The sequence below is a fragment of the Corvus moneduloides genome, chromosome 5 (assembly GCF_009650955.1).
Source record: "Corvus moneduloides isolate bCorMon1 chromosome 5, bCorMon1.pri, whole genome shotgun sequence".
Taxonomy (NCBI): domain Eukaryota; kingdom Metazoa; phylum Chordata; class Aves; order Passeriformes; family Corvidae; genus Corvus; species Corvus moneduloides.
Genome location: NC_045480.1, coordinates 68,919,236 through 68,928,108, shown reverse-complemented (window position 1 = coordinate 68,928,108; position 8,873 = coordinate 68,919,236).

Here is an 8,873-nt window from a genome sequence, read left to right as displayed (position 1 = left end):
AGAACAGGTAAGGATTGAAAGCCACTTGGGTTACACAAATATTCAATCTTGAAAGAAGACAGCAGTTGCCTTAGCCACAGAAATGTTGATGAAAAGTAATATCCTGATCAGTCTCAGCACCATAAATCTGTTTTAGATGCTAAAGCTGCGCATTACTCCTGTTTGGTTAGAACAAAGCAAATGTCACAGAGGTCTCATTTTAATACAGAAAAATAGTAAGAGGTTGAGTTAATCTATGACCATCATATCATCTCACATAATAAAATCTGGTGAGCTGGTAGCAGTGCTCCAGGAGGATGTCAGTTCCACTTCCTAAACCAGGAAGGGGAGAATTATCCAGAGGAATAAAGAGCTTGTACAAATAATACGAGGGAAATCAGAAGTTAATCTGAATACCAACTCACTCAATCTAATCAGTATGAATAGCTCCCTGCCAACTGCTCTGTTACCTGAAACAGGGGTCAACTGATAAACATCAGCCAGTCCTCTCATTAAAAAAACACAACTAACAACCCCCCTTCATCTCCGAATCTCAAATTCCATCGTTCCCGATAAGCACTAACCAGTTCCTCATCTCTCATTTGCAGTTCATATCCTGAGCTACATAGATTTGCTGTTAGAGATAAGGATATGAGAAAGCAAAGTGATATTAATACACATGTTGCAACCTGCGAGCCTCTCTGGGGCTGCCGTGCCTGGCGCTGGAAATAGAGGTGGTCAGCGTGTCTGCACTGGGATTTGGGATCTGGCCACATGCCATTTGTTTGGCAACATTAGCTCAGATGAACACAGTCAAGGAAAGCAGTATGAGCCACCTGGGTGGGAAACAGATGACTGGCAAAAGAGGGAGAAAGCAAGAAAGAATGGGAGCGGGAAGGACTGACTGTGTGTCTGGGAGCTGCAAGGGGGAAGAAGGACAAGGAGCTGTGATCCCAAATTTGTGAAAGATGTCACCCAACTCCAATCAAACCATGTACACTACCTTTGGATTCTCATCCCATGCTCACCACTGTTAGATATTTGTCGAAGTTAAATGCAAAACAACATTTTCTGCCTTTCCCTTTCAGCGTGGGTGAGGTTTCACCTGGTCCTAAAAACCAGGTAATGCCAGTCAATGTTGGCATTCAGATGGCAGCCAGTAAAAGGTGGTTCCTGAATCTGTATTCTGGGGTTTGAGTCAAACATTCCTCTTCAGCCATTTATCCAGTGTTTTTCTAAACTTTTGGAAAGGTACAGAAGTTGTCTTTCTCTGCTTTTCTTGGTAGCTGAGAGAAATAAGGGTTGAGTCAGCTGCACCACAATGCAGAATTCTTCTTTACAGCAGGTTAGAGGCTTCCCAGAGAAAATCGCTCTTTTCCGTTCTGCAGACTTTGGTTCTTCATGTGTTTTAGATTTGCAGATAAACTAGTCAAAACTAATCAAAAGCAAAACAGAACACAACCAATATAAAATCCCCCAACAGACTTTTTAAATGTCACCGACTCAACTATATTTAGTTTTAATATTTTTTTAATTTCAGTGTGTGGGAAATAAGCAGGGGTTATTTCCTCCAGCAAACCAAGGTTTTCTTAGCCTGTTTTTTTGACTTCAGATTTAGCTGAAGTCAAATATTATGACCTATAATAACCTGAGAACAATATGTCTTTTTTACACTCAAATTGCTATTCACTGTCCCTTTACTTGTTAAGGGAAAAAATAACGCCTGTTTCAGTGAGCCACAGGTAAATTAAATTTAAGTCAGTTCTGTGAGTATGGGTAGGGGTCTTGGAGAGAAGCTGCCTGTACCAACTTATGTATACTTATATTTATGGAAGGTCTACCCTCAAATCAGAAATAAGTCAAAATTACTTCAGTGATATGTTTTCCTTTTGAAAAAATTCACTTTTGCCAAAGTGAATAATATAGAGAAACCTATAAATGGATTAATTTAGATCATTATTTGTAGAAAATAGATGTATTCTTTCACATTATGTTTCCCTGTGAGTTGTAATGCCACCCATTTTTCTTTTCAAGCACATGCTCTCCCTTCCACTCTTTACTTTTAATTTCAAAGGGGGAAAATAATGGGATGAGGGGTTTTGGATAATTATTTCATTTGAAAGGCCTAGACAGTAATGAAATAAAATATTCAATGCATCATTTAAAAGCCAGACACCTGCTATTGAAGGGGAAATAATTCCCCCCCCACCCTTGTTCCCCCACTCAAAAAAGAAGAGAAAGAAAAAAGAGAACAGGTGCAGTTAATGGGCCAGACTAGAGTATCATGGGAGATTTTCAAAGCCACAGATGAATTTAGCCACACCACTTCCGAGGAATATAAATGAGTGTTGTTTTCTTGGGTTTTCTGAAGTTTGAAATTATGCTCTCCAATGTAGGCTTTGGGGGGAAGTCCACTTGAAATAATTGCAGACATTTGGAATTGACATGTCAGCGCCACCTCATATGACAGGGATGAAAGCCACTCATTCATACACGGATTTTCCATAGCCAACCAGAGTACCAGAGAATATTACCAAGCGCTGCCAGTGAAAAACAGGAATAGCCTTGCCTTGTGATTCCACTCTTTATTTCATTACTTTTTCAAAACTGTCTCTGAGTGGGGAACAGGGTCTGAGCGTTTGTCTCAGACAGGCAACTTAATCTCTCCTTTTCCTTTGGTTTTAGCAGAACCTTTCCTCCTACCTGCACTCCCTTTTGCATTTGTTTATCTAAAATTGTCCTGGAAAATTATGGGTTTATGAAAATGTAACATGTGTCTCTATTCTGTGAAATTAATACATTGTTAATTAAGAAGTCCTTCAATCCCACATACCCCTACTCCAAATATATACATGCACTGAGACACATGTGTTGAATCCGTTAAAAAACAACTTTCAGGAACCTTTGGAATTACACAAAAATTAGACAAAACTGTACATTTAATACACCGTCTGCTTTATTAATGGATAACTTGCTCGTCTCTGGGCCTACATCACACGTTGCTCTGATCCAAACACGCACCCAATTAATTTAAATGGATTTGATTTAAATGTGATCTTATTCTAAAACCTTAGTTCTTTGAAAGGTCTACCATTTCGTAAGGTCACTGTGGAAAGACAGTGAAAACTGTGTTAAAGTGATAATGGCTTTCCTAATTTCCATAACAGAGCTTTTTCCCCTCGTGCATTCTAACCTTAGTTGACCATCATCAGCACTTTATATGCAATATGTAAAAATTGTTTTGGCAAAGTGGCTGTGTAGTCAAAAATGCAAATTACCTTTCTTGGACTGTTTATTTCTTATTTTTATTTTTTCAATTAATACCTCTCATGTTTTCTTCCTTACATTGACCCACTGCAGGTAAATTCAAAGCAAGAAGCACGTTATTTTTTTTGTTCCAATGACTCACTTCAGCTAGGAACAAACTCTGTTGTGTTAGTTGTTCCTTCTAAGATAATATCATACACTGCATTCCAACATAATAATAGTTTTTAATTCAAAATCATAGAAAAATAAAGAATGGTTGAAAATAACCCATAGGTAATGGAGTGAGCTACTGTAGAATCATCCTCAGGTGTTTGTTCACTGTCTATTCATCTGTCTCTTTTTTCTACAGATTGGGGGAATTCTTTTTGTATTTTTTTTAAAACAGTTCTTAATGCTTGAACAAATCTCTTTTTCTTCCCTTCGGTAATGTGGTTAACTGTCTGGAATGTGAGCCACTGGAAATTCTTCCCCACAGAAGAATCTCCATTAAGCTTTCAAACAGAGTTACTTCATCCCCACAGCTGCATGGATAGAAGGCTTTCTAGTGCCTAAATACTTACTGTATATGTCATCCTTAAATTTAATTATTTTTTTTTTCCCCAGCCAGAGCTCTGGGAGCAGGTGCTAGCCTTTTGCTTCCTTTCTGCTTCCTCTGTGGTGAACGGGCTGGAAAGAGCCAACTAATTAGAAAATTCTACAGGGAAATTAATTCTGCAAACAGCTGAGGAATGGCATTTCAGTATAATGCTCACTTTGTCTGTCACCAGAGCGGTGGTTGGCTACACAAGTGGCAGCTCTCCCAGATGTTACACATGTTGTGATGAGACCAGAGCTGCATCATATGTTGCCCGTTTACTAAAAGTTGTGGTGCTCTGGAAGAGTAAATACATTAAAACCAACCTCTGGGATGTGCTGTGCTGTGTCACAAGGCAGCAGCATGGGTTTTTTTACATATGCTTGAAGTGTAGCAGTGAACCAAATCGTTTTTAGAGAGCTTAGTTCCGAATGTTTTCTTTGCTTTCATGTAGGGCTGGGGGCATGGGGAAGGAGGGTTTGAGGAGCCTCACTAAACCACTCTGTGTGAAGGCCTGGGCTGTCAAAGCGTGATGTGCACTTCGAAGAACATGTGCAGGTCTGTGACATGTCTGAGCAAACCCCTCACTTACCCAGTTGGCTGCTCACGTGCACGTGAGGAGAGTCGGATTCGCATCCGCAGGCTTCCCTCTTCGGAGGCACTGTGACAGAAAAATGCAGGCACAGGGCACTTGTAAGGAGTCTGCTCTGAGATATTCATGGAAAAAGTGCTTAGTGAAGATGATGAGAGACTACTCCTGGCTCAGAGATCTCACCAGTACCAGTTTTGTTACCTCAGTACTTCTTACTTTTGGACTAAACCCCACCCAGCCACTTGCATTACCTTAGCGATGTGCCTGGTTCTCAGCTCGCTTCTTACGACAGACCTCTGTGACTCTCAAGCCCAGTGCTCCTCCCAGCCACATTCCTCATCTGTTCCTTCCACAGCCCCCAAATTTTCCTCCAGCTAATCTTCAGGAGCAGACTTCTCATGCACTTTGCTCGCAGATTGACTTGGCATCCATTGCTTCTGAGCCACCAGGAGATGGCCCTGGGCTCCGTTTTAGCATTCAGCTGGGCACAAGTGGCCCTCACACTCCAGCTGTCTGGGAATTTACCCTGATTTTAATATTGGAAGAGTGACTTGTGAGTGCCCATTGAGTAATACAGAACTGCTTTCTTATCTTTTTGGTCCCAATATGATGGTGAAGCTTGGAGCACTCTGAACACCTCTTTGTGGTGGTTCATGTTTCAGGTGTCTTACTCTCCCGCTGTAGCTCTTGTATTCTTGAGCTCTCTTTTGTACTCTATCTCTGCCAAAAGTATCTGAATGCTTTTCCTTCCTGTGTCTCCTAAGAACTAATTTGTCTTATCTAAGGATATAAAAAATAGGACATTCATGCAATTCCCATGGAGGTATGTTGTTTTTCTGCAGCTGAAGATTTTCCAAACCATTTTTCTTTGTCTTATATTTGATTGACTGTAACAGGACTCAATGTTTTTTTCTTTTTTTTTTAACTTTCCATTGTCCTGTAGTTCACAAATGCAGTACAATAATCATTCCATATTCTGTCTCAGTCAAAAATCTCATCACTCCTTATTTTCTTATCAGTCTGTTCTCTCCAGCATAATTACATTGCTTAATATGTTGCACAGTGTTGGGTTCAACGACTGTTCTTAATGGTAAAACATCCATATCCTATTACCAGTCCAGTGTTAATGTGCAGATGTTTGTTGAGAATTATTTGCTTATGAACTTTATGTAAATAAAACCTCGACATTTTGGCTATGCTCATGTTGATGTGTGATCATCTTCCAGCATGAAGCACTAACTAAAGGGCTTTGACTTTGAAAGAGTCATTTTCACAGATGAAGATCATGCTTGCAGAAGAAAATAATAGCATTCCATCTTTGTCTTTAATAAAAATCAAGCCAGTTTCTGTGTTTTCTAATTTTACTTCACCTGTTAGTAATTACAGTTTTCCTAATGAGATTTAACTGCTTAAGAAACCATTGAAATTAAATCCCAGCTAAATATTAACATCTTCCCCTGATCTAATTCATAATTTGAAAACATTCTTTGCATGTCTTAATTGCTTTCTGTAGATGCATACATTAACAAATTGGAAGGACTAAAAAGAGTCTATCTCCAAAAGAGAGGTGCATGGACTTTTGGATGTGAGCAACTGGAGTCTAAAGTCTCTTTGAGCCAGAGAGGTCCTAATGTCTCATATAGAAGATTTATTCTGCAGTCACATTTTCTGAATTAATTTTTTTAATTTTGAGGTCCTAAATGCATCACTTCCTGGCAGTTTTCCAAAGTGCATTGTGGTATAATGATGCCTACATTATGGAAGTTTGTCAAGTGGTGTGTGCTTAACATGGGGACCTGTTTGCACTTAAAACAAGAACTGAATGAAATTATTAAATATTATTATCACATATTCTTCCCAGGATTACATTTTTTATTATGGTGTGCTTAATAATTGCAGGAACATTGTCAGCTGAAATTTCTAAAGCGATTGTCAAGTAGGAAACAAAATGGCAAATGGGAAATAAAATGTGCTCTTTATTGCAGGTCAAACTAGATTGCCTTTATATTCTACCTAGATAAAAGTTCCTAGTGATTTAATTTTCTGTTTATTGTCATCCAGATGTTCAAAATACTGACCCAGCTGGTGTGGAAATTTCATTTTTTCCAACTTACCATAATGAATTGAATCATAAACAAAAATCATAAACCATTTCCATATTCCATCCATGGAGATTCACTAGGATGATTTGCACTAAATGGATTTTTACATGGAATGGATTTGTATTCCAAAGTTCAGCAAGAGTCAAGACTACATCCGTCTGTGTTTAGGAGCCAGAAATTGTAAGTAAAGGAGAAAACACATCTGTGTGTGGAAGTTCTTGAAGGATTCACCGTTTGTTTAATGATACAGCTGATGTTGTGAGTGCTCCTGGAGAGTACGGCAGAGCTGGAGCAACATGGATGAGGAAGTTTTCCTTCAGGGTAAAGTGAAATGCTTTGTTTTGTCCTTGTGTCTTCAAGAAACGCCATTTCCATTTTGGCTTCAAGAGATCTCCCCTTTTAAAAATTGAAATTCTCCTTCAAAAAGGTAATGCTGGTTTAAGAAATTAAAACTTTTATTTATTTAATTATTTTCACTTCAAAGCAAAGCAGTAGTTCACTCACCCATTTTGGGAACAAAGGTACTCACTGAAGCTGATCAGAGTTTGCAAAAGGTTTTAGTAAGGCCAAGATTTCATTTTTCAGTCAATTTTTTATTCATCAAGAAATTTCATTCATCTCTAGCTATAATGTTTTGGTTTACAGGATTTTTTTTTAATATGTGTTTACCACCCATACTGCAAGAGTTAATAAATAAACCCAAATTGATTTATGACTTGTTTTGCTTGGACAAGTTTACGAATAGAAATGTTGTATAAGTTTTTTAATTAAATTCTTTCTTTCCTCCATGGATGCCACTATCCAAAACAAATTGAGAATTTTGTTGAGAAAGTGCGCTCACACTTTGTAATATTATGGATACTCTTGAGATAAACTTACATCTGGGGTAGATATTCATAACAACTGTTTCCAAAGTTCAGAATGGAAACTCTTAATTTTCACACTGTCCTTAAGTTTTAATATATGCCTGGCTTTATACTGCATTTCAGTATTTACATAACTTCTATATTTTGCATAACAGATGCACCTCAGAAAAATGTAAGCCTTTTCTTGATAGGTTTTGGCAGCTGCTGTGGGTAACATCCCTTGTTCAACTTCTAGATTGTTCACCGAGATCAACATTCATCAAGCATTTTGTCTACTACACTTTAAAGATTTTCCTCTATCTGCTCTAGAAATGTTACTGTTATTCTTTTCTCTGAAATCCCACCAATTTGTTATTTGTAGGCATGACCCGGAGAGGAAGGAAGGAAGGATAAGGAGACAGTGGGAGTGAGTCAATATTTTATTGTAATGACACTCTGGTGTTATTCCAGCCAGTCAGTTTTACTCCTAACCTGCTGACTGCAGTGCTGTCCATGGCAGATGCTCAGAAATGAAAGGCTACACCTTCTTTGCTTCTAGTTCCTGTGATGTGGCACAGATGAGAAGATAGGTGGATATTTATGCTGGCTTTATTCTCTGACCAAAGAATCGGACAGGCTAAAGCTGTGCCACGTCTCCCAAAGGCCAGGTGTGTATGAGGTGGACCTGTGTCCATTGTATTTATCAACAGTATCCAGAAATACAAGAACCTAACTGTGCTGAGGATTCATCTAAGGATGTTATTTAAACACCTGTATTTCATGGCCAGAAAACCACTCTGTTAAACTCATCTGTGAGCCTGCTGCCTCCGTAAGAGGAGTGTGTTGAGGTGACTAAGGGTACCAGGTCATGTCCCTTATGGCTGAAAGAAAAAAAGTCATGGCATGTGAGTAAAACCCCAGAGATTTCCAGAAAAGACCTTGATTTTTTGGCCATAAGTCAATAACTTTTTTACCAACACAGATACAACATTAGGCCAGTACTGGCTGCTTCTGGAATCCCACCTTTAACACCAGCCTTCTTCAGTGCCAACCTGCTTGCCTTCTTTCCAAATGTTGCAAAAAACCCTGAAATCTCCGCTCCTCAGCCCCAAAACAGAAGAAAAGAGGTTAGTTTGTGTTTAACTTTGGGATTTTTTTGGTAGGCCATCTAGAAAAAAGAAATCGAGCGGAAATCAGATGAACATAAAATTACTTTTGACACATTTGGCAAATAGTAGTGTTTTTAAGAAGTCTGCTCACAAACCCTGTTGTGTAAGCAGCCACTTTCTCAGTTTGAGTAAGAGGATTTCTTGCCAGGAAGCAGAAAAAAAGATCACCAGCTGGGGATTCATCCTTCCCACTTGTATTTTCTTTGCCTGTGATTCCCAAAGTGTTTGGTGGAAATGGCAATGTTGTACTTTTACAACTAAAGCACAGGCGATTAAAGTTTTTATAGTGTGATATGAAAACACAAATGCTTGAAAAGTTACATTCCTGGAAAAGAGAGACACAGA